Below are 7,402 nucleotides of genomic sequence, written 5' to 3' on the forward strand. Positions count from 1 at the left end.
AGTCGACTGGAAGTGTTGAGGCAGTTTTTCGAAGGTGTTTTAAACTATTTTGATTATAGATGTAACTGGGTGTAGCAGGGGGGAACGCGTTATTTACTCCATCCCTATAGAGGGAGCCGAGAGAGACTTTAGCCCTTCAGGGACTGGAGTAGGTAAAGGAAGAAGCTGATTTGATTCTGTTAATCAGAGTAGTGCAAGGTAGCAAGTGGAACCACCTGTATGTGAGTCGTCAGTCTTTTGTCCAAACAGCGTGTACAATTACTGTGTCGAGCTGAGTTCGCAGGAAAGTTTGTTCAACTAACCGCGGAGGTCTTGATACCTCAGAAGCGAATAAACTAAATAGCCTACTAACAGGACGGCTGCTGCAAGTGGGTTAAACCGTGTAACATTATCGGCTGGTAAGCGCTCTTAATTGATCATGACGTATGGCAAATATTAATACAGTTTATCTTAAACAGTCTCTTCTCACTCGTAGCGGCAAGCGGGTAAAACCGTGTTCCAACACTTGTCTACTCTCGCCTTGGGTCTTATGAGGGGGCCGTGATCAGCTCGGCGTTACATTGGTAAGCCATTTTATGGTTACCTATAGCCTGGCTAGCGCCACCACTTCTCAATGAGACGTGGTCTGGAAACCAAACGTTCATTTTCTCGTATTTGAAAAAAAATGCCCAGATCTGTTTATTGGGTGCCACGGATGTCTATCAAATGCGTCTGTGCATAGCTCATCATCGTCTTACTTTCCCCCTTGTTCTGTGATTGGTCCCCTATCTCAGGCGAAAATTTGCTCCATGGTCTCCAGGCTGCCTTAGCAGCGTGAATCAAATCGCGCGCAAGGCAGCATGGGAACACCCAGGCTAGGTTACCTACATAGTACAAAAGTTAAATTGATGTAGCGTGTGTGTGTGTGTGTGTGTGTGTGTGTGTGTGTGTGTGTGTGTGTGCGCGTGTGTGTTGCTAGGAATGGTAATACTATTTATTAATATGGGATGGATATTTAGTAGGGTATTTATCTAGTCTCTATGGCAAGCATTAAAGAGCAAACCATGCCATCTTGAATATTAATGTATTGGGTACATCTGGGAAAAGACAGACGGATGAAAAGTGTAAAGTGTCAGTATTTATGACTGTATAGTGATTATTGTATGCTTGTGTATTCTTTAATGGTGTAAATATTAATTGTATATTGAAGAGTGATGGTTGTATGCTTGTGTCTCCCTTAGCTGCTACAGACAATCAGCGGGCAGATAATTGCCGCTTTTCCCCCAGTATTACTTAGCATAGTAAGGTCACACCTCCAAGGAACATTTGATTGTTTTATTTTCTTTTATAATTTTCTTTTGTTAAATTGTGCATTGGGAGACTAGTCTTATTCAGCACTCCTTACAGAACCCAGGATAGGCCAAGCCCTGACTGAGCTCCATATTTTCACTAGTTGCTGTGTTTGCCTTTCTTATAGAAGTGTGTGGTGGCTATTGGTTGCTGTGTATACCTTTCTTATAGAGTGTGCAATTACCAGTTGCTGTGTCTTGCCTTTCTTATGCATGGTGCAGTATTTCCCAGTTGCTGTGCTTGCCTTTCTTATAAAGGGTGTGTGTATTGTTTGACAGTGTGGCACTGGCTATTGGCTTCCTTGGGTCATGTCTCTGGATATGTTGTGATTGACTGGTCCTCAATATTTTAAACTTGCATTCTTTTTGTACAATAAACTGAATTTTGTATTTTTGATAAAATCAGCCTCAGTCTATCCTTAGTAAGCTCTGTGGCAGGGAGACCTTAGAAGGAGACAACATACATCTTGTTACATAAAGACAATATATAGGCATACTATGTGCATCTTTGGAGTGGCAAGCGCTTTCTTAATGACGTTGCGTGCCGAGACAAGGAAGCACTCACACGTGGGTGCATACATAAATTTGCATTCAGTTGCATTCAGACTGCAGCTTTATTCACGACACCGGAAGCATGTTACACACATGAAATGTCAAAGTAACAAGCCCACCCATCTGTGGGTGAAGCCAATTCTTATACCCTTACCCCACACCCACGGAAAATCACAAGGTGTCACCCTCCAGTGATCACCTAACCATCTGGTATTTTAACAGAGATAAGAAATGTTTACGACCCCCCCATCCTGAGGGTTACCCACAGTTCGGTGACACAGGGGTTATCTTAACTTTCCTAAGTCAAAACATTCCAATATAGGAGTTTCAGAAAACACATGGGTCAGAGTAAGAAGATGGCAATTAGATTTCACTACATGTACCGGTATATAGGATATACTAAACATTCAATGAGAAAAATAAAAAAATATCCCACAGGTCTACCACACCTACTCCTGCTGTTTTACAGAAATAGCCATGATTCCCCAGTCAAAAAAGGAAAACTTGACTTCATTGTTAGTCTATATCAAAAGCAGTTGTTCACTTTGTGTGAATGACACTATTTTAAATTCCAACCGTGGTCACTTTGGAGTAGAATGTGCACACATCCTGAATTACTTACACCTGGCTTGACAAGAGTCCCTCCTACTCATCCTGGATTGGCATTAGTGAAACGAGTTAAGATAGGATGACCAGACAATGCTATGTCAAACCTCACTTTATCATTTATCTTGGATGTCTTAATTCTGCCTTTGTGAAATACCCCTCTGTTCTATTTCTGTGATATCTTGCTTGGTACGAACAAGAGATGGAAATTTGTTAGATTTCATACGGCTTGTTTTAGAGTCTTAATCCCGGACTACAGTGGTTCCACAACTGAAGAACTCTGTTCGTAAAAATAGCTTTAGAAGATTTATCCAATTTTTACAGGAATGCACCGCTATCACATCTGGTGTAGCCAGTTTTATTGATTACAGTGGAAGCTAATTGTTGCAGCAGCCATTGCACAAACAGAACATTTCAGTTAAGTGGTCACCCTCAAATTCCATTTCACAACAAAATAATTAAATGTACTGACCTTGAGATCTTTTTAACCACCGAAGACATATTCCACCTGTACTGGCTGACACCTGTTTGAGTGAACTCTGTGTTCCTGCAAGAAGCTGTTATAAAAGGTTTTACAGCTTAGATAACGTCACACAGCACTAGAGCCCATCCTTCAGTGTTGAGATTGTTTCCTTAAAGACACAGTACAAGGCATAGGTGTAGAGTAGGTGGGAGGGGGGAATTTTACACAATTAACCGGAAACAGTTGCTTAATGAACTAGATGTACCGCATAGCGGTACAAAATATGACCGCTGTTCAGTCCTGTACATCCGTTCCGCGAAAATAAACCACACTAATCAATATGTCCAGGGGCAATCGGGAGTTCTCCCGGTCGGCCGGCCGAGGAATGTGCGCGGTGCGGGCCGGCCCATAGAGCCATTTTCACGGACGCATACGCGGCCATCAAAATGATTAATTATGAATTTTCCGCGAAAATCTCCATGATCTACACTTCAGAGTCTTAGGAAGTCCAACCATTATTTATACCACTCGTTCACTGTCTATATGTCATTCATGGTTACCCTGCACACTCATCTTTCCCATGCTGATTTTTGTGTAGGCTAGCCTTAATTTTTTATCTTAATTCATTTTTGTCTTATTCAGGCGTTACAGAAATTTCATGGTCACAAATAAAAAAAAAAAGAAAATTCAATTTGTTTGTTTGTTCTTAAATTAACGTAGGCCTAGGCTAGAATAGAGCAAAGCCTCCTGGGACTGGGGAATGTGTTTCTGGTTTATCCAATGAACCGATTGCAGGTCAAGTCTATTTACAGAAATGTAGGGGGATAAATGAGCGGCCCCTCGTCTAATGGCATGACCCTACAAGCGATCAAGTTCGAGGAAAACTACAGGATTTTTGACAGTCGACAGATTTGCGTGGTTGCTTGCTGTTTTACACATGGATGGAAGGCAGAGAGAAAGGTTAGCGGAGTTAAAGCATTGACATTATTGCTAGGCAGAAACTAGCACAAGCTAGTCTTATGTTGATATGTAGCCTAGGCCTAGCCTAATGACTAACTAGATGTACCGCAGAGCGGTACAAAATATGACCGCCGCCCAGTCCAGCACATTTTTTCCACAAAAAGAAATCACGCTGAAAGGCCTATATCAGGGGTTTCCAACCTTATTGGGAATGAGGGCTACCTGAAGACCCGAAATCATATGGAGGGCTACTCATTTGAAACAAACATACCCTCACCCCTTTTTTGCGAGGGTAATCCTCCTAAATAATAGGCCTATGTGATTTTTACTTTTAAATTATCAATATTGTGTAGGCCTATAAGTCTTTATATATTAAGCAACTGTATTTTCAACTTTATCAATAGCCTATGCAACACAACCAACATTTTTGTTCAGTTTGTTCATTTCAAAGTTTGCATGGGGAATCTAATCCAATTCTTTTAACAAAAAAAACAATATTTATGTGCAATTAATAATTTGGGTTACAATTTGTACCCAATTTATACCCACCCACCATTATGAATTCAGGGGTTGTTTAAGTCCTGATTTCAGTGGACAATTCGGTTTTAACATTTCAATAGTAATCGCCCATACCACCCTAACATATGAAGACTCCTTTTAAAGTTATTGCACACCTGAAATCTCTCCATGATCTGACAAAAAAGGTCATGCACAGTCCTGCTCAGTCATGCATGCCACAAAATTTTCAGCGCTATTATACGGCAGTAGCCTACGGAGGAGAAAAGGCCTGTGAGCTAAAGCAATTGTTTTTCAGTCCTTGAACAATCATGCAAGAACCGTATTTGACGAACATGGAATGGCCACAGAACTTTTGCAAAGATATGTTTCCATTGGCTACACCAGATGACCAAGTTTTTTTCCCCCTTTACTGCGCTCCGCTTCCGTTGTTGTTTAAAGATTGAATGGGAAACGGATTTGGAGCCAAAGGCTAAAATGTAACGCAGCTACAATTTGTAAGGTATCACCAATATCAATTTAATGTTACAGATGTATGGCTACATACATTCTTAAAATGGTTCTGGTCTAGACTTAAATATCTATTGAAAACTTCACAATGGAGCGTGTTTTTAGAGCGTGATCTGCAGGCGACCTGTTGGCTATTTTTAGAAGGTGCGCTGGGGGCGCCTCATAGCCGTCCCGCGGGCACCGTGTTGGAGACCACTGGCCTATATGATTCTAACTGTCTCACTAAATTGCATTATCCACACTCAATTCTCACTGGTATCTCACTGGACAACAAGTACCAAAACATGATTAGTTCATAGTAAATTAGTAAATGGAAAATCTCTTCAGCAAAAGGCCAGCCTACTGCTACATGCATTTGGTTTGTTTCTGCCATTTATTATGACCGCAGCGAGGCGAAGCGGCGGTCATATAGGTTTAGTCAGATTTTTTTTTTTTCTTTTTCGCATGCCCAAATTTCCGTCAAGGATTCCCGGGATACTGAAAGACCGGGGTACACGAAACTTGGTGGGCATGTAACCCCACATGGATAGCATGGAACCGTCGTTTTTCGTTTTGATCTGTAGCCCCCCCGCAGGTGGATCTCAACACCTCTCTGGTCACACTGTCTGGGCTTAGAGAACGTCACTCTACCTTCTATTGTACAGTATGGAGAGGAGCTCAATGCCAAAGTTATAGAAACAGAAAGTTATATACAATGCCTAAATCTGTCTTTGCTTATGAAGAGGAGAATGTGACTCTTCCCTGCATGCTGAAAGAAGGGCTCCCCAGAAAAGTGCACTGGATCTTTCACAATAGGTCTGTCCAGTCCAGCATTAATCAGACTCAACCACAGGAAGTGATGTACATGCTAAACGGCAGCCAGACTGAAAACTACTCCCTCCTCATTACCTCTGTGTCACCACAACACTCTGGGTTGTATACATGTGTGGAGCATGATGCTGCTACAGAAATGGTTGTCCTCTTTGTTTGTATGAAATTCTCTCTTTTGGATGTGGTTTCTCATGGTGAAAGTGTCCTTCTGGATATTACTGAACACTTGAATGAGTCTTTCTTAACGTATGGGATCCAGTGGTACCATCAGAAAGTGTTCCAGCCACAGGTTCTGATTGTAGACTTCCATAATACTTATAAAACAAACCCTGTGCCGCTACCTGAAGATCTGAGGGGCAGAGTGACTGTGTCCAATTTACTTTCTAACTCTACTCTGACCATCTCCAACCTCACAGCATAGGACAGCGGGCTCTACACATGGAGAGTGTATGGATATAAGGGGACATTAGGGAATTTGAACTATGTTTATTCTGAGGGCACCTTCCGCCTTGTGTACAGGGATCCGTTTGGGGTGCACTCTCCTTTCTACAGAGCGTACGCTCCACTGATAGGCTGTGTGCTGCTGGGGCTGGTCACTGCTGTGATCTGGTTCAGGCTGAGGAGCAGAAGAGGAGAGCAGACCTCTGGACGTCAGAGCAGAGAGGGTCAGCAGAGTGGAGATGAAGACCTCTATGATGAAGTGGAGATGGCTGAACTCAACACCTGAACTCAACACGCTTCTCTCTCCTGTGTCTGCTGTAGCTGCTGAACTCAACACGCTTCTCTCTCCTGTGTCTGCTGAACTCAACACCTGAACTCAACACGCTTCTCTCTCCTGTGTCTGCTGTAGCTGCTGAACTCAACACGCTTCTCTCTCCTGTGTCTGCTGTAGCTGCTGAACTCAACACACTTCTCTCTCCTGTGTCTGCTGTAGCTGCTGAACTCAACACCTGAACTCAACACGCTTCTCTCTCCTGTGTCTGCTGTAGCTGCTGAAGTTAGCAGACTTCAACAGACTTCTCTCTACTGTAGCTTCAGAAGATGCAGCTAAAATGTCCATTTATAGCATCTCAGCTGTCCTGTTGATACATATTGTATTTCATTGTTGCTGTTTGGTTGAGGCAGACAGGGTCTTTTGTTTTGAACCCATCAAATGTTTTAAAATACCGGCATTATTATTATACTCTAAATATATTTTTTCTGCAAGATTTGTAACTTTTAAGCATATATAAATAAAGACAATTTAAAAGAGAACATACCGAATTGAATCATAAACACAAAGATGATGATGATGTTCTACCATATAAACAGAGACAAACATGATAAAACATCCACCACATACATCCACATATGAACTGAGGCCTGATTAACACTGCAGTGTCCATGTACATATGAACTGAGGCCTGTTTAACACTGCAGTGTCCATGTACATATGAACTGAGGCCTGTTTAACACTGCAGTGTCCATGTACATATGAACTGAGGCCTGTTTAACACTGCAGTGCCCATGTACATATGAACTGAGGCCTGTTTAACACTGCAGTGTCCATGTACATATGAACTGAGGCCTGTTTAACACTGCAGTGTCCATACAGACACATATGAACTGAGGCCTGTTTAACACTGCAGTGTCCATGTACATATGAACTGAGGCCCGT

At 42.2% G+C, this 7,402-nt stretch overlaps 1 pseudogene; it reads right to left on the reverse strand.

The window, feature by feature from the left end:
* LOC143116905 (NACHT, LRR and PYD domains-containing protein 12-like) overlaps positions 1-3,219 on the reverse strand; it is a 68,792-nt pseudogene extending 65,573 nt beyond the window's left edge.
* Between the last annotated feature and the right edge of the window lie 4,183 nt (positions 3,220-7,402).

This window comes from Alosa pseudoharengus, unplaced genomic scaffold, assembly GCF_046254945.1.
Source record: "Alosa pseudoharengus isolate Yale_2024_CS ecotype anadromous, Long Island Sound unplaced genomic scaffold, YU_APseudo_1.1 YU_APseudo_1.1_scf_1, whole genome shotgun sequence".
NCBI classification, from domain to species: domain Eukaryota; kingdom Metazoa; phylum Chordata; class Actinopteri; order Clupeiformes; family Clupeidae; genus Alosa; species Alosa pseudoharengus.